Source organism: Protopterus annectens, chromosome 4.part1 (genome assembly GCF_019279795.1).
Source record: "Protopterus annectens isolate FY-2018-M chromosome 4.part1, PAN1.0, whole genome shotgun sequence".
Lineage (NCBI taxonomy): Eukaryota > Metazoa > Chordata > Ceratodontiformes > Protopteridae > Protopterus > Protopterus annectens.
In genome coordinates, this window is record NC_056734.1 from 523,704,654 (window position 1) to 523,727,258 (window position 22,605).

General features: G+C 39.2%; 1 protein-coding gene across 1 annotated transcript in view; it reads left to right on the forward strand.

Annotated features, from left to right (window-relative positions):
- Window positions 1-22,605, forward strand: part of SNED1 (sushi, nidogen and EGF like domains 1) — a 1,598,911-nt gene that overhangs the window by 808,450 nt on the left and 767,856 nt on the right. The window lies entirely within an intron of this gene.

Genomic DNA, 22,605 nt, shown 5'->3' on the forward strand with positions numbered 1-22,605 from the left:
GGAAATTTGAAATTGTTTTATATTGGGAACCAGAGACAGATAACCAGATGTATGTGATGCTATTCTGTAATCCCAAGAAAAATGATGTTTTTATACTAGAGATGAGACAGAAAGTCTCAGCAGTCTAGATTAGTTAAGTACTGTATCTGTGTGAATCTCTTCATCTCTGTTACTTTAATGTTTCCTGTGATTGAAACTCTGATGTTTCTTAAAAAAAAAATTTTTTTTTTTGCTCTTTTATTTATTATTTATATTTATTATTATTAAACTTAACCTTTAAGAGTACTTATGACTGATGGCAGTGTGTGTGTGTGTGTGTGTGTGTGTGTGTGTGTGTGTGTGTGTGTGTGTGTGTGTGTGTGTGAAAGCAAGCAAAGATATCACAGAGGATTATGGCAATCTGACAAAGAATTCACCTTTTCCTCAGAGGACTACTGTGGCTTGCCAGGGCATCTGAAGCTTGCAGGAAGAGCCCACAACAATACCGGAAAAGTGTAGTGTCCCAAAAACACAGATGCACAGGTGAAAACAGCCCTTTCAAAAGCCAAAAACACAGCGTTGGTGGGACCAGATGGTGTCCCAGGCTGCATCTTGCATGAACTACAGAACGAACTAACCCCCCCACCTAAACACGCTGTTCAGCCTCAGCCTCTCCACAGGCTACATGCCCATAGAATGGTGCACAGCAATGGTTATTCCACTCCACAAAGGAGGGGCCACAACTGACCCTGGTAACGATCGCCCCATAAGCCTGACTAGCCTGGTCTGCAAGGCTATGGAGAGCATCATCATGGAACTCATTAACAAAGACATTGGGAACCTCCAAACACTTGAGCTGACCCAGTTCAGCTTTGTTAAGGGCAAATCATGCCTACTAAACCTGGTTGACTTCTTCAAGACAGTCACCAAGGCCATAGATGAGGGAAAGTGGTTCACACAGCCTACCTTGACCTCGCCAAGGCTTTCAACGCCATTCCCCACTCGGGTATTACAGAAAAACTCACCACCCTGAACATAAACCCCTACGTCACGAGATGGCTTGCCAACTGACTTACAGACAGAACTCACACAGTAAGAATAGCAGGCTCCAGATCCGACTCTAAACCAGTCACAAGTGGTATCCCGCAAAGCTCGGTCCAGGGACCCTACTGTTCGGCATATACATTTCAGAAGTACAGGTAAACACAGGAGGACTATGGCTAACCAAGTTTGCCGATGACTGCAAACTGGGAGCCATAATTGACTCTCCGGCTGACACGGACATCCTCCAAAAGGGTCTTACTGAGATGGACACCTGGTGTCAAAGTCATGGCCTCAAGCTAAATGCCAAAAAATGCATAGTCATCCCATTTCGGAAAAACAAAACACCCACAAATTACCACATAGGTGGCAGCCCCCTTCATACAGAAGAGGTAATAAGAGATCTGGGGACCCAGGTAGATAGTAATCTCTCCTTTGACAATCATATTGCCAAAGTAGTTAGGAAATCCTTCTATGTGGCCCATCTAATTACTAAAGGGTTCGCATCTAGAAATAAAGAGGTTATAGTGCCCTTCTACTCATCACTCATTAGACCCTTCATAAAGTACAATTCCCCATTTGGGATGTACCTCACAAGACACTTCAAACAGCTGGAAAGATCACAAAAGTACCTCACCAAGAAGATTACTGGTCTCAAACATATGTCCTATGCAGCCCGACTGAAAAAACTCCAGCTGTACTCAGTGGCATATCACTTACTCAGAGGTGATCTCTGCCTGACTTACAAAGCCATGTTCAACTCAGAATTGATGGACATGCTCCACCTAAAGAAATCCAAGTCACTGCGAGCCACGTGCTCTAGTGAGCTAAACCTCACCACAACAATAAACAGAACATGCTGGAGGGATAGATTCCTGTCACAGAGACTCCCCATGCTTTGGAACAAAATTCCAAATTACATCAGGCAGAGCCCCTCACTTACACTCTTCAAGAGAAACCTTGACGAGTGGATGGGTAACAGAAAATACACCCCTGGGATCATTTCATTGGCTATGCTTGACAGAGGATCAGTTAATTAATCAATGGGGCGGCGTAAGGTAACACACTCTGGCTAGGCTTATAAATTCCCTCAGGCAGATAGCCTAGTGCCTACCTATGAACCTATGAACTTATTATATTTCTGAGTTAAGTACTTATTTTCATAGGTGGGTGAGTGGGTGTCAGGCCACCACTTTTGAATTACGGAAAAATGCAGACATCGTGCTTGTAAAGAATGCAGTGTCCTGCTCAGTAGTTGTAATTCTCAAAGTGCATTATTTAAAGTAATTTGACAATATTCTGAAGCTTACCCTAGCTCTAAAGCATGCGGTACATAAAATGCTCAGTACTTTACCCCATTAGGAAACATTTTTGGCTTCTTTTTAAACAAGAAACATACTTTTCAAATATATGTTATCGAGACACTGATGTCAGTGAATAAAAACAAGGAATTAACCTCAGTGGAAGCAGTACAGGAAAAACATGAGTTGAATCCTCAGACTTTAATGGTAATATCATTGAGCATGCTTGAAGCTGTCCTGTTAAAGTCTATAAATGTACTTTACCACAGTAAGAAAATTTAAATTTATGTGGGCCTTGGGGTAATAAAAGTTTATGAAGCGTTTTATTAAAAAAAGGCCCATAAACATTAAAAAAGAACAGAGGGAAAATGCATTGTGGCAAGAATTAAAATACCACAATTTAGACAGAAGCCTCAGCAGATCATTTTAACCCAGCTCTGTTTGATATAGAGAATCTGTGGACAATTTTTGTGTCATAGTGGAGCTCTTGACACTCCCCTGTAGAGCTGCTTTCCCACCTACTGATATAGTGAAGTTTGTCTCAGCAAGGAAACCATTTTATTTCAGAGCATTACAATGTGAATATTAAAGCAAACTTGAATTTGTTCAAGATTTCAGGATTTCAGTTAGTTTAGTCTTTTTTTTTTCTCAGTTGCACAGAAACTATCACTTGTAGTATAATGCATCTGTGGAAGAAAACTTAAGTGATACAAAGCAAATGAAAATGCATTTTGAGCTTTTCTTTTGCCAGTGTTTATGTTAAGCATTTTCATTGTAAAATACATTGTTTTATTTCCTGTACCAGACCTAGGTGATCAAAATTAGGTCAGAATAATCTGAAAATGCCTAGCCTCGGAATCTCTTCTCATCAGCCACACCCACACCACACTCATTTCTGTGGACTTAAAACAAAAAAACAGCAAATTAATGGAACATCTATGGCTTTTGTGTTGAATCCCTAATCAGTTTGGCGGTAAAAGAGAAGTACGTTTATATTATATCTAAATGCGTCTAGACCTGTGAAATAATTTACTTCTATGAACAAAAATACTTCATGGGGAACTGAGAGCAGAGCAATTTCTAGATAGACTCTAATAAAACTTGTTTTATATTGCAGATGGGATAGCAGTATGTTGGCATTCACTGGACATTTTGCAGTAACAGTGAAACCATTAGCAGGTAAACTTGAACATGCAGAAAAAATGGCACAAACTCAAGGAAAGTCTTTTGTGAAAACAGGGCAGTTTGCAGACATTTTGGTGCCATTCTTTCAAATTCCCCAGAATTCTGTATTCGACTACAACAGTATTATTGGACAGACTTAAAATAAAAGATGCTGTAACACTAATTAAGGAAATACATTAGTTCCTTTCCCCAAAATATGCCTGTTCTGTGTATGCATTTCAGCACGTGAGATCATTAAACACTGCCTAAACAGCCTTGCTCTGGCATGCCAGTTTCTGGAAACCATCCTACGGAAGTGAAGCCCACACATAATAATTTTAAATAATAGTATGTAGGAACTAAAAACTGATGTTTGTGTATATTTTCAGCAAGTTCAAAAAAAAACATTTTAAGCTGATTGCAATCTGTCAGAGATTATGACCACACAGTAAGTGTATCAAGATGCAGTAATTCCCAAAGAGCTTGGGCATTTTATACTTCCTGCACAAAGTTCAGCATTTCATATAACCCACCAAAAATCCTTCTAATAAGTACAAATGTCATATTAATGTACTGGTGAGAAAGGGCATCATGCCAAACCTCAGAATCCCGAGTAAAATGTAACATTTTTGGCCTTCACTACTCTTACTACTTCCACTGCTAAAAAATGAAACACTTAAAATCTATTGGACTAAATTCAACTTCTTTTTGCAGGGAAAGCTATTCTGGGTCAAAGTAAAAAAAAATCACCTAAAATAAGTAATGCCAGTACGTTTTTCAGGCAAAGAGAAAAGTAGGTCTTAAGACATCTTTTTACCTCTGTCCAAATATGTTTGGAGAAGCAAACACTAATATCCTGACTAAAAATGGCTAAGTAAAAGTATACTTCTTTCATCCATCCTATATTCTGAAAAGTATAAATAGCATTTTCAAGGCAGTGCATCCAGGTAATTCCCGAACCCCTGAAAAAGAATCATTTCTGTTCAGAATGCTTACATGGATAACAAATAAAAAGAGGAACAGAGAAAAAAAAAAGTATTGTGGTCTTACAGAGGTCTTAGAAGAAGAGTTCTTCTGCACCGTATTTACTACATTTAATGGAAGACCTAAAAGAAACAAAACATACTGGCTGGCATATGAAAACATATGATAAGAATGAAAAATGTTGAGAGCCGCATTTCATGTATAGATTTGCAGGAAAATATCTTAACTATTTATGTATGTTAGCAGTAAAACAGTGTGGAAATCTGTTGCTCATAGGGTTAAGATGATGATAACCTTGCTAATTTATGCTAGTATTTTAGATAACTACCCACTTCTTTACAACAGTCTCCAGTTATTAGGCCCTACTTGGCCTGCTCAACCTGGACTTCACTCCTCACTCTGGGTTACATCACTTTTTTCCCTGGATACCAGATCAACGGCTTTCACATGTAACACTTTGGAAATTTCTAACTGCAGACAAAGATTTGGTCATAATTTTCTGAACAAAGATTGTAACACTTTGGTTTACAAGCACATACCATCTGCCATTGTGACAGTGGGATAACCTAATGTAGTTTTAAATGTGTATCAGCATCTTATACAGTAAACATACAGAACCCACATTATCCTTCAGACAGTTATTACATGTATATTGTCTTATGTTACTTACATTATCTAAATTTGCATTAGATCTTTAAAGCATCATTTTGCACTTTATCACCAATTGCTCTGGATGAGTTTTCTTGCACTATCATTGTGTAAGCCCTTCCTTCTCTATTGTAACAAGGTTGTGGCGGAAAAAGAGCAGCAGATGCAATCCACGTACATGTTAAAATAAATAAAATATCAAAAGAAAGCAAGGAAAGTAAAGAAGAAACATTACAAACATATAAAAGGAGACAAGAATTTTTGGTCACTCTGTTCTCCAACTATCCCAGTATATGGATGTATTTTAAAATATTGAAGTACAAAAATAGTGATTGGCAAAACATAGATTTCAAAGGACTGAAACTCAAAATAGCACACGCACACACACCCCAACACTCCTTGCTAATTATGTATACCAACTCAGATATCACACAACAGTGGGGAAGGTCAAATTCCCCATCCCTCTATTCTGCAACATCCCACAAAGTAGTGCCTGCAGAAGGGATCATATGACTATTCGATCACTTCTGCTGTCATTGAAATTGTTTGATATTACAAACGTTCAACTATACGGAATGTTTATATATATATATATATATATATATATATATATATATATATATATATATATATGTGTGTGTGTGTGTGTGTGTGTGTGTGTGTGTGTGTGTGTGTGTGTGTGTGTGTGTGTGTATATATATATATATATATATATATATATATATATATATATATATATATATATATTGGGTGTACAAGAACAAAAGGGACATCCACCGTTTTGAAGAACGAAAGTTCACTACTTCGAACTTCAAAAGTACATCCACACTAACGCGAAAGTGCACTTTCATGAAAGTGCACTTTCGCGAACCCGCTAGACTGAACAGGCTAGCAGTCACGGACCTTAGGGTTAGGGCACGGGTCATGGTAAGGGGATAGCCCTACTAGCTATCCCCTTACCCTAACCGTTGCCCTAACCCTAAGGTTCATGACTACCGCACGACCGTGGAAGACATTCCAAATCGGGCTATGTTCTCCACTGTGGAGCAATAGTCATGGACTTTAGGGTTAGGGCACGGGATAGAATAAGGGGATAGTTAGTAGGGCTATCCCCTTACCTTGACACTTGCCCTAACCCTAAGGTCCATGACTATTGCACCACAGTGGAGGACATAGCCAGTTTTTCAATGTCCTCCATTGTGGTGCGATAGGTTCGGTCGCGTGAGCTTAAGCGAAAGTGCACTTTCGTTAAAGTGCACTTTTGCTTAAGTGGGGATGTACTTTCCCATTTCAAAAATGTGAATTTTCATTGTAGGAAAGTACACCCATGTATATATATATATATATATATATATATATATATATATATATATATTTTTTTTTTTTTTTAATGCATATATAGATATGGATATATATATATCATCATTATCATCAACCCCCTTTTTCCATTTTTCTGAATGGGGTCGGGGTGTTGTGTTAACTGTAGCCATCTCTCTAGATTCAATGCTACACTCCTGCCTTCTTCGACACTCATGCCTGACTGTCACAGATCTTCTCTCACACAATCAATCCAACTTTTTGCAGGATGCCCTTGTTTCCTCCTACCTTCTTCCTGTCTGTCCCAGATCTTCTTCTCCAGATTGTTTTCTGCTTTTCTGCATGTCTGTTCTCTTTGATGTTTTCTACAATTGGAGCTACTTTGGCTTCTGCTCTTATGTTCTCATTTCTTCATCTAATCCACAGTGTGTCTCTTACCACCTGCCTTAGGCACTTCAGCTCCATCACCTCTGTCTTCCTCATCTGCTCTGCTTTTACTGCCCAGGTTTCTGTACCATACAGTAGTACTGGTTGCACCACTGTCTTGTACACCTGACTTTTCAGTTTTGTTGGCATTCTTCTGTCATGCACTACCCCTGACGCTCTGTGCCAGTTAACTGCAGCCCCTGTAATTCCAGTTTTGATCTCTTCATTCAGACTTCCCTTCTCCTCAACCACCCCCGTGAGATACTTGAAGTTGTTAACCTGTTGTACTATCTTCCCTTCTATCTCAATTCTCAACTTCTTCTGATTTCCCCAATATGTTGTCCTTACCATCTTATCTGTACTTACTTTCTTCTCATGTGCCTTCAGTTGTGCATTCTATTCTCCTATCCTTTTCTGACGTTCTTGTTCAGAGTCTGCCTGTAATGCCACATCATCTGGATATAGTAACTTTGTTGATCTGTTTCCCTCCAACCTGTTTGCTAGTGGAGTCCATCATTGGCATGGGCTCAGAGTTGAACACTGATGTACCTCTACTCCCACTGGAAATCCTCTGTGAGACCAAATAATGTCAGTACTTGAGTTATTGGTTCCTTATACATAGCCTGCATTAATTCTACCAATGTTTCTGGGACTTAGACCTACCTCAGTACTGCTGAAATCAGCTTTCTTGGGATCTTGTCATATGCTTTCTCCAAGTCTTGGAATGCCCAGTTTGACTCTTTCCCCATCTCTATCTTCTTCTCAACTATCTGTCTCAATGCAAACATTGGTTCACAAACATTGGTTCAGTTGTGCTGCATCCTAATCTGATCCCGAAATGCTTATCTCCAACCTTACTTTCTACTACTCTGCATATCTGTTTATCAGTCATCCTCTCCAAAATCATGCAATGTGACCGGAGTTTGATAGCTCTGTACTGCCCACAGTTGTGGATGTCCCTTTTGTTCTTGTACACTGGCATGAGTATGCTTATGGAGTTTGATCCCTCTGTACTGCCCACAGTTGTGGATGTTCCTTTTGTTCTTGTACACTGGCATCAGTATGCTTATTCGCCAGTCACCTGGGATACGTCTTTCTCACACCACTGCTGTGAGTACCTCAGGAGCCATTTCTCCCCATCTTACTCACCGTCTTTATCATATCTGCTGTGACCTCATCTGAGCCTGCTGCTTTCCCTGACTTCATTTTCCTTAGTGCTATTCTTACTTCTTCTATACTGGGCTCCTCTTTTTCTCTTATTGTAGGCTGTGCCTGGGGCAGTTAGCTTCTGTGGGGTTTTCTTCACTTAGAAGCTGCTGGAAGCACTCCTTCCATCTGCCTTTGATGTCCTGTGGACTAGTAAGCCCATCTTCTTTATCTTTCTGTCTTTGCCTTGCAACCTGATATAGTTTCCTTGTGCCTTCTGACTGAGTCACTTTCCAGAAGCTGGTAGAGTGCTTCTGATGTCCTATTCTTTGCTATTGCAACTCCTTTCTTAGCCAACCAGTATTGCTTCCAACTTTTTCCTGCACTCCTTCTTTCTTTTGTTGACTTCCTGGACTTCTGCATTCCACCACCGGCTCAGCCACATATCTGGTCTGTAGTCCTTACACATGCTGTTTTGAGGCACTGTCATTCTTCTTCAACTCCGTCTATTTCCTCCTCTTTTGGGGTTGCTAGAGCTCTGAGTAACTCCTTGAATTGTTGTCCTTTCTCCACAGTTAGCTTCCAGGTCTTCAGCATGGTCTCTGTTGACTTTAGAGCCTTCTCTGACCACTACTTTCACCTGATTGTGGCAACCAATGGTTTATACTGGGGGCTGACTGCTTCACTGGGATGACTTTGCAGTCACTGAGTCTACCTGGGTTGCATGTTGGCCACCCATATATGTGATCTTGTGATTGTCTCTCTTTTTCTGAACCATGTGTTGGCTACTATAAAGCCATTTGCCAGACAGAAGTCTAGAATGGCCTCTCCTTCTTTATTCCTCTTGTCCCACCCATGTGGACCCAAGCAGTCCTCATATCCTGTTCTGTCTGTCCCAATATGTGCATTCAGTTCACCCATTATCAACACCAATTCATGTTGTCCTGCTTTATCTAGTAGGTCCTGTAACAGCTGTATGAATGCACTCTTTTCTTCACTATCACAACCTTGTTGTGGGACATAGGCTGAGACTATGATAACTGCCCTATCATTAGGCTGGAGTCTGATCACCATGCGTCTGTCACTAATTCTGATGACATCCCTCACTGACTTCTGAAGCCTCTCTCTCAGTACATTTCCAACACCATTTCTAGCCTGTCTTCCTCCTGAGTAGTAGACTAAGCCAAGTGGCTTCACTGCACTGCCCTTCCATCTTGTCTCTTGGATACATAGGATGTCCTCCTCCATACCATCATGTCATCCACTTCCAAGCTCCATCCTGTCAGGGAACTTACACTGAGTGGACACCGAACAGCCAGTAGTTATTGACCCAGGGCTGCTGGGCTTTTAAGCAGGCACATACTGACCAATGGGAGCACATACCCCTCCCACCATCAGCTTGTGTCCCTGTTGTAGGTTGGAGTAGGCCAGGTCCTCAACCCACTTATAACCGGTAACTACCCATGGCCATTTCGGCGACATTAGTCAACATAACTGAATCACCAAGAGCCATATTTTACACCACTGAGTGGCTAGCCCTCCCATGGTGTGCAGTCTCTGATCCGTATTCTCCTATCTTGAGGATATTGCGCACCACAGTAGATGGCCAAGGTGGTTGGTCTGTACAACTCTTCCCCCTATTCCCCCTATAGGGCACCAAGTAGAGTCAGTGCTGCTGCCCACAGCTCCTTTCATTGGTGAGTTTGAGATCGAAACACTTAGCATGTTTTTCAGAGGGGAGAACATGTAAACTCTAAACAAGCATTTGCCGGAGGTCAGGATCAAACCTTGTACCTTGTGCATGGAAAGCAAAGATCCTAACCATTATGCCAACTGATCTGTTAAGTATGCATTCACGTACACACATCATACACACCCATACATTCACATCATTTCATAGATATAGGTATAGATAGAAAAAGCTTCTTCAATATTTCCCCAATGTCAAATTGACTGAAGTTTCAGCTTCAAATGAAATAAAAATTATTTTGGAGGTGATTAAGCCCACTTCACACTTCACACAAACATGGGGAAAATTGAAAAGACAACACACATGCAGTGTTACTACTGCCAGTGTGCAGATAGAAACTGATTTTATATGGAGAGCAGCAACCAGGTAACAGAAAATCCATGGGTCTAGGTCAGTGAGTTGAATCCTTATTCATTTAGAATTCATCAACTTACACACATACACACACACACACACACACACACACACACACACACACACACACACACACACACATAAATGTGTGTGTGTGTGTGTGTGTGTGTGTGTGTGTGTGTGTGTGTGTGTGTGTATGTATATGGGTCTACTTCAGTTGATCGAGTTACCATAACACTGAACCTGAAATTATCGAGATGACAACAATGAACGTACAGAAGTACAAAAACGAAACCTATAACATTGAAAAAACAGTAGCAGATGTTAGGCACCATGATTTAATGACTGTGAATTGTATGATCTTATGGGTTTCATGCTTGTACATCATCCGTCTTATGTACATTCATTGTTGTCGTCTATAATGTCAGCTTCAGTGTTATGGTAACTCAATCAACTGAAGTAAACCCAAATATATAAATATATATCTGTATCACGTATATTTATTAATACACCAAAGTCCACATGTTCATAAAATAAACACAGATTTATAGTAAAATGAAACAACTGTAAATTGTATGAACACTTCTCAAACAAATAAGTGTTCCCATGATAATTAACTTTCTGTAGTGGTAACCAAAGAAAATCATATGAAGTACATTGTTTCTTTCAACACCCCAGAGGCCCAAAAACAAAGGGATATATATTCACAGACAGAATGTCCAGTAATTCCCGTCCTGGGCAGGAATTAATGTCCACAGCATATAGGCACTCCTAGGTAAACTCTGTTGCCCCTTTGGATTCCTTTCTAGGAAGGTGTCCATGTTTCCTTAGGTATAATACTCCGTGATCTTTCTTTTTTTAGCACATTACCTATAACCATTGTTACAGGCACACAGTTCCCCCTTTAAGAAAAGCTAACATATCTGTACTGCTAAAGCTATGCCATTGCTTAATTATATAATTGGTTTGCTAAAGACCAATTACTGAATCTTGCAGAAATCTTCTCTCTAATGCATAATGTTGCCAACTGTTTAAAGCAACAGTTCTGTTTACAGCAGGTATTCACAATAATTACATAATTGTTAAAAGTAATAGTTATATATACAACATTTTGTTCACATTACTGTGTGTGTCTGTGTGTCTATGTGAGTGAGACAAAGTGCGTGTGTGTGTTCCTATGTAAGAAAGAGAAAGTGTGTATGTATATATGTATATATATATATATATATATATATATATATATATATATATATATATATATACATACACATATATACACAGACACTTTCTCTTTCTATACCTCGACCCATCGAATTTACATTTACACAAAACGTAACTCAGCAACCCCTTTTTGCGAAAGTGCAGTTTTTCAAAAATGCACTTTCTCAAAAAAGCAACTAAGTGAACAGCAGCGAGGTTGTTTAAATTGCGGCACAGCAGGGATAAGGGAATATTCCCTTTTCCCCACTTTGGTGCAATCTCAGAGTGAAAATATATAAGTATCAGGGGTGTGGGGGCTGTAGGGGGGCTTGTCCCTCCTGCATAAATGTGGTTAGTGTTGTGTTGCTGGTTTTTTTTGTGTGTGGTTTTTTTTTGTTTGTTTTTGATTAGTTTCTTTTTCAGTAAGTGTATTTTCGAAAAAATGTACTTTCAGGAAAAAAGGGTCACAAAATTACATTTCATAAACAAGTAATTTATTCATGAAATGAGACCCATATATATATATATATATATATATTCATGTGTGCAGTGAGACTGGTTGATAGTGTTTTTGACTGAAATGGAGCTTTTCAACCACAGTTCATTGAATCCTCCAAGGATTACTATGAGCAATAAGCCCCAATACAAGCAGCTAACCCTTTGCGGTAAATCTTTATAACTCAGAGACAGGCCCACTGCAGTGATTTTGCATGGTCAGAAGCATCACCACGATGGGCTGTCCAGCTGGACATGCCGTAGGATAATGAGGCATTCTGGGGAAGAGGTTAATGTTCTCCCCTAGAAATGCCTGCAGCAAGTGATTTACTCTGAAGAGCAATTCAGAGAATCCTTCATCTATATAAATTAGCACAGGTGGCTGGAATAATTAACACAGCCAAAAGAGGGCAGATACCTGCTTAGGGAATGAAAAAGATGACATTGCAGTTAAGTTTAAGTTCAGAAAAGAGGTAATGCTGGCAGGTCTGTGAGTGTATGGTTGTGTCTGGTAGTGTGTGTGCGTGTCTTCAGTGGTATGAATTGACTGGGTGTCTTTAACTCTGTGTCTGTATGCCTGTCTGTCTGCCTCTCTATGTGTGTGTGTGACTTTGTGTCTGCCTGGGTGGTCACAGTATGGAGGGATTAGACTGGGGTTAAGAGTGTCGATATGTGTGTGTGTGTGTGTGTGTGTGTGTGTGTGTGTGTGTGTGTGTGTGTGTGTGTGTGTGTGTATATATATATATATATATATATATATATATATATATATATATATATATATGGTTTCACTTCAGAATCCTGAAGTATCATAATCCTGAACTTCATAATCCGGAAGCCCAAAATCCTGAAAATTCAAAATCCTGAAAACTCAAAATCCCGAATCCCAAAATACTGCATTCATTCCACAGAGGGTGTCCAGAACAGTGGGAAAACTGATGATCAAAGTTTCCAATGCTATGGAATTGTACATACACAAGTTTAAAATATAGAATTATTTACAGTGGATGTAGAAAAGAAAGTACAGTAGGGGAGGGCACTGGTAGGAAAAGGGACAACATGTCCTGCAAGAATAAAAAAGAACAGAGACTGTGCTACAGAAAAAAGGGGGTGGTGGAAACTGGACTATGGCTCATTTCAAACAGTTCATTCTTATCCTACTTTTAAATCATTAATTCTAAACTACTCATAATTTGCTTCCATTGTAAAATGATATACTTTGGGATTATTGTGAAATGTTATTTGGTTTATTATTCCATAGTGTAGGACTTGCTGTTTACTTGCCTTGTAAAGTAGTTTCCACATAGTCATTCACTTTTTTCTGTAAGTGAAACCTTATAATAGTGATTATAATTAAGTACTTTAATAAATTTGAACTTGCATTTGAGTCATGCATCAAAAATAAGTAAGTTTTGTGCATTTAGTCCACTGAGCCGTTCAGCAACTGTACCTATTCTGTGACATTGTCACAGGAATGTCAGCTTGTCAGGATATGGCTCACATTCTGACCTTTTACAGTTTAGCCCAGCACACAGGACTGTATCATTGTTTATTCATGATGGCTCCACCTGGAGGCCTGCTTCTGAATTACAAGACACATTTAATCAGTGCCAAAAACTGAGAAAAAGCCTTCACTCAGCAGTTAAGTTCGTTTTCTGAAATGGACTCTTACTAGGACTCAGCAAAGAACCTTAGTTAAATATCTTACTAAGTGCATACTACATCAGAAACTTGCTTTTCATCCTTATACTAGATATTAAAAATCTCACACTTAAGTTGTATAGAACTGTAAAGACCATTAATACTATTTTTGTAAATATAAAACTGCATTCTCCAAAATTGTTAGGTTGCTATTCCTAGCACAGGCTATGGTGTTTTAATATTCTTAGATCCATAGATTCATAGATTGTTACAAGGCTAACAACTGGTGGGGCCTTTCTAATCCTTGCCAGATTTTCCCAAAAGAACAATGAGTTTCTGTATCCAGGATACTGAGGGCCAGACATTTAAAAGCTGCCTTTGTCCATAAGAGTCATGGGTGCCTGGCCCCATGTAAATTCCCTATTCCTATTCAAAACAAGATGAATCACATCATAATAAGAGGAAGACAATATCATATTTAAAAGAAAATTATAATCTACCAGCCATTAATTTGTTTCTGTTAATAAGCTTTACTTGTTGATAGGGCCATAGGTTCATACTAGGCTAGCTGCCCTTGTAGGCTGTTTTAAACCTATCCAATTTCTCTTGTCTGTGAGGTAAAAACCTTAATCATTATGTCATCCTCCAACCCCTGTGAATGCTTCATTCCTTCGTAAAAAGTGAAGTATTGTGTACTGCACAATATTATCTTGGACAAATTTGTAGCATTCCTTAAAAACTCTGAAGTATACCTTTCAACTGACCAGATTTTCTCAGAATGTCCAGGTTTTTGCCTCAGATTTTTGTTCTGTTCCTCATAAAATTTGTTGTTTTCTACCAACTCACTGAAGATTCAAGTCAGTAAATGAAGACACACATTTGAGTTTCAGACTTTCTGTACCTCAGGAAATGCATGTTAGTAAAAACATGTTATTCTAACAACTTTCTAAGTTTATAATAGCAATATTTAAAATCAGTCACTATGTTTGGGCTTTTGTCCCCATTATTTTAGGCTTTGTCCAGATTTATTTAGATGTTGAGAGGTATGCAATGAATGTAGTATAGTTTGCTTAAGTACGTACTAATAAATCATCTTTCTTGATTCAGACTGGCTTTTTGCCAGCAGACAAAAATGCTTTTGATAATATGTTGCAGATTTGTTTAATTACTGGCATGCTCAGTTTAGTTACATGGATGCACTCAGTAATGTAGCTTCTGGTTAAAGCTGTTGTACTGCTTTGTCATTAATAAATAAATGGTTTCTGAATGGCCTGATGAACATTTTTTATGTGTATTTTGTATTTCAGACAGTATATCCTGCAGCACATAAATCTGTATATGCAGATACTGGCTAATTATCAAATGTACGAGACCAACTAATGGAAGCCCCAACACTTTCAAAAATACACTGTGATTTAGACAGAAAAAGCAGTTAATTGTGAAATTCACTGTTAAATCTCTTAAGCATTTTTGGGGGGGATTCACAAATCTGCATTCCCAGCTTGGGGGATTGTGACCTCCATTCCTGCTACTTATACATGCTAATTCCAAGATTAGTATAACAGAAGAAAGGGGGGGGGGATACTACAAAATCAAACAACCTCATATTAATTGTATATCCCCTTTATATATACATATGTAAGGATCACAATTAGTGATGGGTTCTTACAGGTTTAACAGGTACCCCTTTCTTTAATTTAAATGCTCCGCAACATATGTTATTACTCTTTCATTCTTCTTAGCTTTCAAACAAACTTAAAGCAGCATTTTACTTTTACAAACTGGCAGTTTCATTCCACTAAATTTTAATGAAAAACCTCTTAAATGTGTTACTGATTTTGAGATCTAGGAAATTAATTTTAGCCCATAAATGCTCCTTACTGAACATCTGCATAAAATAAAGAAAAGTGAAATGTTTAATTTCTTCATAAAGACTGTAGGACTCTGTACTGCTCAACAATGTGCTATGAGTGCATATATGCGTATGTTAATGTGTATGTGACTTTGCATTTGGGTAATATATGGGTAATATATGGGTAATATATGGGTAAGGTCTATAAACTGTATATCAATTTCTTGTAGCACAGCTTTAGGAAATGAGTCTAAAACCATGTTGAGTAATTGTACAGTGCAGGACATTCCCTTTACTACACAGACCAGATCCCTACCTATTCCACTAACCCATATCTCAATTTATTATGTGTGGATAACTATCTCCTGTTGTTTTTTTCTTTGTTTGTTTGTTTGTTTGTTTTTTGTTTTTGCTTTTGCTTTTGTATGGCCAATTAACTTTTTGACTACTTTTAGTAATCTAGTAAGGGTTATGTGTTAGGATTTTTGGCTTGTTTAGTTTATTTATGTTTAGTTAATTTAATCTTAGTTTGATTTAGACTTTAAAAAATAAGGCCATTTCACTGGTAATACAATTTTCTGATTAGTTAGTTGTGGTTGTTTTATTTTATTTTTTTTATTGTTTTCTTATTTAATTAGCTGACTTAGGTGAACAGGTATGTTTTGCAGGACACTGTTTATTTTGTGTGGCAGCAGGTGAAACTACTTTTTATATTGAGGTGAACAGGTGAATATGAGACAGTTTTTATTTTATTTATTTATTTATTTTAGCTTTTTTTTCTTCTTTTAAATTAAGTGTATGTTTGGATTAGATGTTTTCTTAGGTGGGCTAGTAAGTTATTGTTCATTTTTTTCCCTACAAGCTTCCTGGCTATCAAACCCCTTCCTTAGCCACCAATCCCCCTTTATTGCTATTTAAGGAGCAAGAGCACAACCATAGCATGATTGTCAGATTTGTTTTCCATAAGATAAGCTGATTAGTTTTTTGCTGTGCAGAAATTCCAAGGGTGGGTATGCAATGGAGTTGTTTCCTGGACTCTCAACCTCTTCGGTGATTGAAGCCACCCCCATTAATCCTACCTTGATGCCTCAGTCCCTCCCTGATCTGCGGTGGGAATTACAGGTGTGGTGAATTTCCTGCACTCATGACCCCCTCCCCCAAAACTGAATACTTCTCTTCCTCCCTACCTACATCTGTTGGTCCTGAAACACATGTCATTTGTGTCTTATACTAGGCGTCATCCCCTCCGTGCCCCATGAGCTCCTGAAATGCTTTGAGAGTTTTTTACATTTGCATTTCATGAATTTTTATTATTTGTGGGTGCCATGAAGATGGTGAGTTTAAGGGATTTCTAGAAAAATTGATGATATAATAAGGATTTAGATGCATGCTTCATGATGTGCAAATGTTTCAGATAACCATCTGATGATTCAGCAAGGCAGCAAGAGTGCAGATAAACAAAATAAAAGTGCACCATATACATTTCTTTCTCTGGAGACTATTTTTATTTTTTATTTATTTTACATTTGTTGTGCTGGTCTAACTGGATATATGTCCATTTTCAGTAGAGGTCCGGGGAGAAAAGCTCCACATAAGCAAGATTTTTAGTAATTTCAGGTACAGATAAGTAAAATTTTAACAAATTAGGTACAGTACTATTTTGAGGTGAAGAATACAAATGTTACATAGCAACATAGCAATGTAAAGTAGGAGATAATAAGAAAGAGATTGAACAAAAAACAATTATAAAGTAGGCCACAATAAGAAAAGAAAAAAATGAAAACACACTAACAAAAATAGAGAAGCTCCAGGTACAGTATTTAACAGTGAGTCATCCAATTTATCCTATAATAGCATAGCCACTGTAAGGTAGCCTGTAATAAGAGAAATAAAGAATGCCTTTATAGATATTTATATGTGAAAACAAGTTAATACTGCAAGCTGTAAAACTTTACCAGTACATAAATAGAAGTGGATCATAAGTAAGAGAAACATTTTAAAGACTAAATTTGTTTAGGTGGGTCTACTGTAAGAGGGAAAGAGTGAGTTGGAATTAAATACAAATAGTTGTTTAGGTATTGTTTAGGTAAAAACTTAACCACTAACTTAAATATATACCTACACACAGACACACACACACACACACATTTTGTATATGTGTGTATATATATATATATATATATATATATATATATATATATATACACATCTCTCTCTCTCTATATATATATATACATACACACACACACACACACACACACACACACACACACACACACACACACACACACACACACACTAGTATAACATTCTAGTTTCTCAGGAAAAAAACATATTTCACATAAAAACAATAAACCAGTACTATGCTGTCTGTGATAAAACAAACTGATACTACTGACAAAGTTTGTATAAGTGAAACCGGATTATCTTATTTTTCCAACTACACAAGGGAATAAAAGTTTTTTTTTATTACACTAGAGTGCTGTTTTATTTAGTGTCTGTGTGTGTGTGTGTGTGTTGTTAATTTTTTCATATTATCAGTTTTTTCTCATGTACAGTAATGCATGATCCTATGATATCTTTTTCTGTAATTCCTGGACTGTACAGCTATTACACATTACTATTTTAGTTTTTGTAACTGAGGTAGGCTGGCTATCAAAAGTCACAGCTGAATATAATGTAAAATCTGATAATTAATTAATTAATTGTAATGGGAATATAATCTCCTTTCTACTGCTTAAGCATCATGGGATAAGTAATCCTCAGATGCCAGACATTCCATTGTTTTTTGTGAAAGTACAGCTTAATGAATGACTGGTCTGCAGTGAACCTCCTGTGGTGATTAGGTGTTCAGTGTTGGTAAATATTCTCTTGTTCCAGCTTTCATTATATAGCATCTGTTCTTTGCTTGTACTCACAAGATCTCTTGGGCATGAAGTAGCTCTAGGAAAATTTCTTCAGAAACTAGAGCAAATACATATGAAGGTTGAGTCCAGGTTTCCTCTAGCCAATATAAATGTGTTTATTCGGTAGTTTTTCATAGCCATGCCTACTGATCAAGTGGTGATGGCTCACCTGTGCAGCTTAGTTAGGCTACATGGCCTTATGGGAACAGGTGTATTCAAGTGGTGATGGCTCATCTGTGCAGCTTAGTTAGGCTACACGGCCTTATGGGAACAGGGTGTACTCAAGTGGTGATTGCTCACCTGTGTGGCTTATTTAGGCTACATGGCTTTATGGGAACAGGTGTACCCAAGTGGTGATGGTTTACCTGTGCAGCTTTGTTAGGCTGCACAGCCTTATGGGGACAGGTGTACTAAAAGTGGTTTTAGTTCACCTGTGCAGCTTACTTAGTCTGCATAACCTTATAGGAACAGGTGTACTAAAGTGGTGATGGTTCACCTGTGCAGCTTTGTTAGGCTGCAAGGCCTTATGGGGACAGGTATGCTCAAATGGTGATGGTTCACCTGTTCAGCTTAGCAAGTCTGTATGACCTTATAAAGACAGGTGTGCTAAATGGTGATGGTTCACCTGTGCAGCTTAATTAAGTTGCACATCCTTATGTTAAAAGATATACACAAATTTTGATGGTTCACCCATGCAGCTTAGTTAGTCTGCATGACCTTATGGGGACTGGTGTACTGAAGTGCCGATGGCTCACCTGTGCAGCTTAATTAGGCTGCATGGCCTTATGGGAACAGGTGTAAACAAGTGTTGATGGTTCACCTGTGCAGCTTATTTAGGCTGTGCAGCATTAAGGGGACAAGTGTACTAAAGTGGTAATGCCTCACTTATACAGCTTTATTAGGCTGCATGGATTTATGGGGACAGGTGTACATAAGTGTTGATCGTTCACCTGTACAGCTTAGTTAGGGCCTTACAGGGTTAGGGCTGTTACAGGGTTAGAGCTTTGTTACAGCCTTATGGGAAAAGGTGTATTTGTATTTAGTTTTTATTATGCATTACTATGTGGACTTAGTGGGCATCTAAGATATTCTTGTGAGTATAAAACTGTAATACAGTTTAGTGATTCCGCTGTCTATTGTATCTGCAACTTTCTTTTTTTTTTTCTTTGATCGTGTATAAAATGTCTTCTGATTTCTAATGACAAGGTGTAGTATGTTTTATTTTATGTGTATCTTACTGTGCAATTTGAAGTGCTCCAAGTCTTACCTGTAAATATGCATTGGACTGGTGAATTTACCAGTCACGAATTAATAAACATTTCAAAAGTAGTGCAAGCTGGAACTGGCATAAGAAAAAGCCTGGAAAAAGAGTGCCTTTTTGTAAAGAACTTTATAAAAATGCCCATATGTACTCTTAGCACAGACTCAGAGATGGAGAGGCACATGTACTTTTGGACAGCTTTAGTGAGATGCTCTTTACAGGAAGTCTTTCTCCATACGTTATTCTTTATCCTTGACAGAAGTAGGTATAGTAATGCAACACTAAACATGTGGGAGAAATGGCAATGTAGGCCAAGCTGTGGATCCTAGAGGAATGGACTTGAAAAACAATTGATTCTACAAATCAGAGACTACAATAGCTTAAGGTATTCATAATAAAGACCAAAAGAAGGGGACAGGACAAGATATTGGTGCACTAGAAGTCACCAGGAAAATGTGAATGGATCATTGTGAACAGAAAGGATACAGGATGGAGTAAAGGCTGGCAGCAGATGGTGCGGAACAAGTGTTCTGGCTTGTGGAAAGTACTCTTTCAGAGAAGGAGGGTTTGAATCTATGGAATGGACTACTAGAATGACTAGTGGAGAATGAATTATTGCCACAGGCATTCAGCAGGTCATGAGACAGCTGGCAGGAAGGTGAGGTGGGGGGTGGGGGGAGTTAGAATGTAGATGCTCAGGTAAGAGCCGCCTTCTCCAAAGCAAAAAACACAGCATCAATGGGACCAGACGGTGTCCCGGGCTGCGTCCTACATGAACTCCAAGAAGAGCTAAACCCAAACATAAAACTACTGTTCAATCTCAGCCTTACTACAGGATATGTGCCCAAAGAGTGGTGTACAGCAACAGTGGTCCCTCTCCACTCAACGGATCCTGGAAACTATCACCCCATAAGCCTGACTAGCTTGGTCTGCAAAGCTATGGAAAGGATCATCATGGACCTCATAAATAAAGATATTGGGGACCTACAGACACTGGATCCTACCCAGTTCGGCTTTGTTAAGGGCAGATCCTGCCTCTTAAACCTGGTTGATTTCTTTGAAACAGTCACCAAGGCCATTGACAAGGGAAGGTGGTCCACACAGCCTACCTGGACCTCAAAAGCCTTCGATACAATACCCCACTCGGGCATTATAGATAAGCTCACCAGCTTAAATATAAACCCCTATGTCACTAGATGGATTGCAAACTGGCTCAAGGACAGAACCCACATGGTTAGAATTGCTGGAGCCATGTCAGACTCCAAACCAGTTACAAGTGGTGTCCCACAAGGCTAAGTCCTGGGACCTCTCTTGTTCGGTATATATTTCTCAGAGGTACAGGCCAACATGGAAGGACTGTGGCTGACCAAGTTCACAGATGACTGCAAACTGGGCACCATAATCGACTCTCCAGCCAACACAAGCATCCTCCAAAGGGGCCTCATAGAAACAGACAACTGGTGCCAGAGCCATGGCCTCAAGCTAAATGCCAAAAAGTGTATAGTCATCCCCTTTGGCAAAAACAAAGTGCCCACAAATTACCACATAGGTGGTAATCCATTAAGTACAGAAGAAGTAATTAGGGACCTGGGGACCCAAGTTGATAGCAATCTCTCATTTGACAACCACGTGGCCAAAGTGGTTAGAAAAACATTTTATATAGCCCACCTAATCATGAAGGGATTCACATCTAGATCAGGGAGGTCATCGTGCCTCTTTATTCATCCCTCATCAGGCCCATAATTGAGTACAATGCCCCTTTTGGGATGTACCTTACCAGACACCTGCAGCAACTGGAAAGACCCCAAAAGTACCTCACCAAGAGGATCAAAGGGCTCAAACAGATGCCATATGCTGCCCGGTTAAAGAAACTCCAGCTCTACTCAGTGGCATACCACCTGTTCAGAGGCGATCTGTGCCTGACATATAAAGCCATGTCCAACCCGGAATTAATGGACATGCTGCACCTCAGAAAATCCAAATCCCATCGAGCTACGTGCTCGAGAGACTTGAACCTCAGCACTGACATAAATAGGACATGCTGGAGGGACAGATTCATAACCCAGAGGCTCCCTTCACTCTGGAATAAAATTCCAGTCCAGGTTAGGCAGAGTCCCTCATTGACTCTCTTCAAGAGGAATCTTGATGAGTGGATGGGAGATCGTAGGTTTACCCCGGGTATTACTTCTGTGTCACTGTTAGACAGAGGCACAGTATACTAACCTCGAAAAAGGGCATAGCAAAATAAATTTAAAATGGGTGGCGAAAGCCAAACACATTCAGGCTAGGCTTATAAATGCCCTAAGGCAGATAGCCTAGTATGAACCTATGAACCTATGAACCTAAATGTAATTAAAGGGCAGGATATATAAGCTTGTTGTCTCCTTCTACCATTATGCAAATGTAATGCAGCGCAATTTGTTATTTAATAAAGAAAGATATAGGTTTACCTAATATGCCTGCAGGTGAACAAAAATGCACCCACATACACACACACAAGCGCACACACACGCACACACACACACATACTAATGTGTGTGTGTGTTTGTGTGTGTGTATACATGGGTCTTCCTGAAAATGCCGAAAGTGCACAATGCTGACGACGCGAACACCCACACCGGAAGATCGTCAACGGAGTAGACCGACAACTGAGAATGCCGATGCTGAGAACACCAACATGTTAAGGTAAGTGTGCGATAAGGACGGACGTTCGGGTCAGGGTGTGGGTCAGGTAAGTGTGCGATAGTGACAGACTTTAGGTTTAGGGGCAGGTTAAGTGAGTTAGGGTTAGGGTGCGGTTAAGGTAAGTGTGCGATAGTGACGGACTTGAAGGTTAGGGGCGGATTGAGTTAGGGTTAGGGTGTGGGTAAGGTAACTGTGCGATAGTGACAGAGTTAAGGGTTGGGGAGAATTAAGTGAGTTAGGGTTAGGGTGTGGGTAAGGTAAGTGTGCAATAGTGACAGAGTTAAGGGTTAGGGGCAGATTAAGTGAGTTAGGGTTAGGGTGCTGGTAAAGTAAGTGTGCGATAGTGACGGACCTTAGGGTTAGGTTTTAGGTTAAAGTTAGTGCATAGATAGTTGTGTATGTAAGGTTTAGTGTAGGTTTGTAAGGTTTTTGGTGTGCTTGTGTTGTGTGTGTGT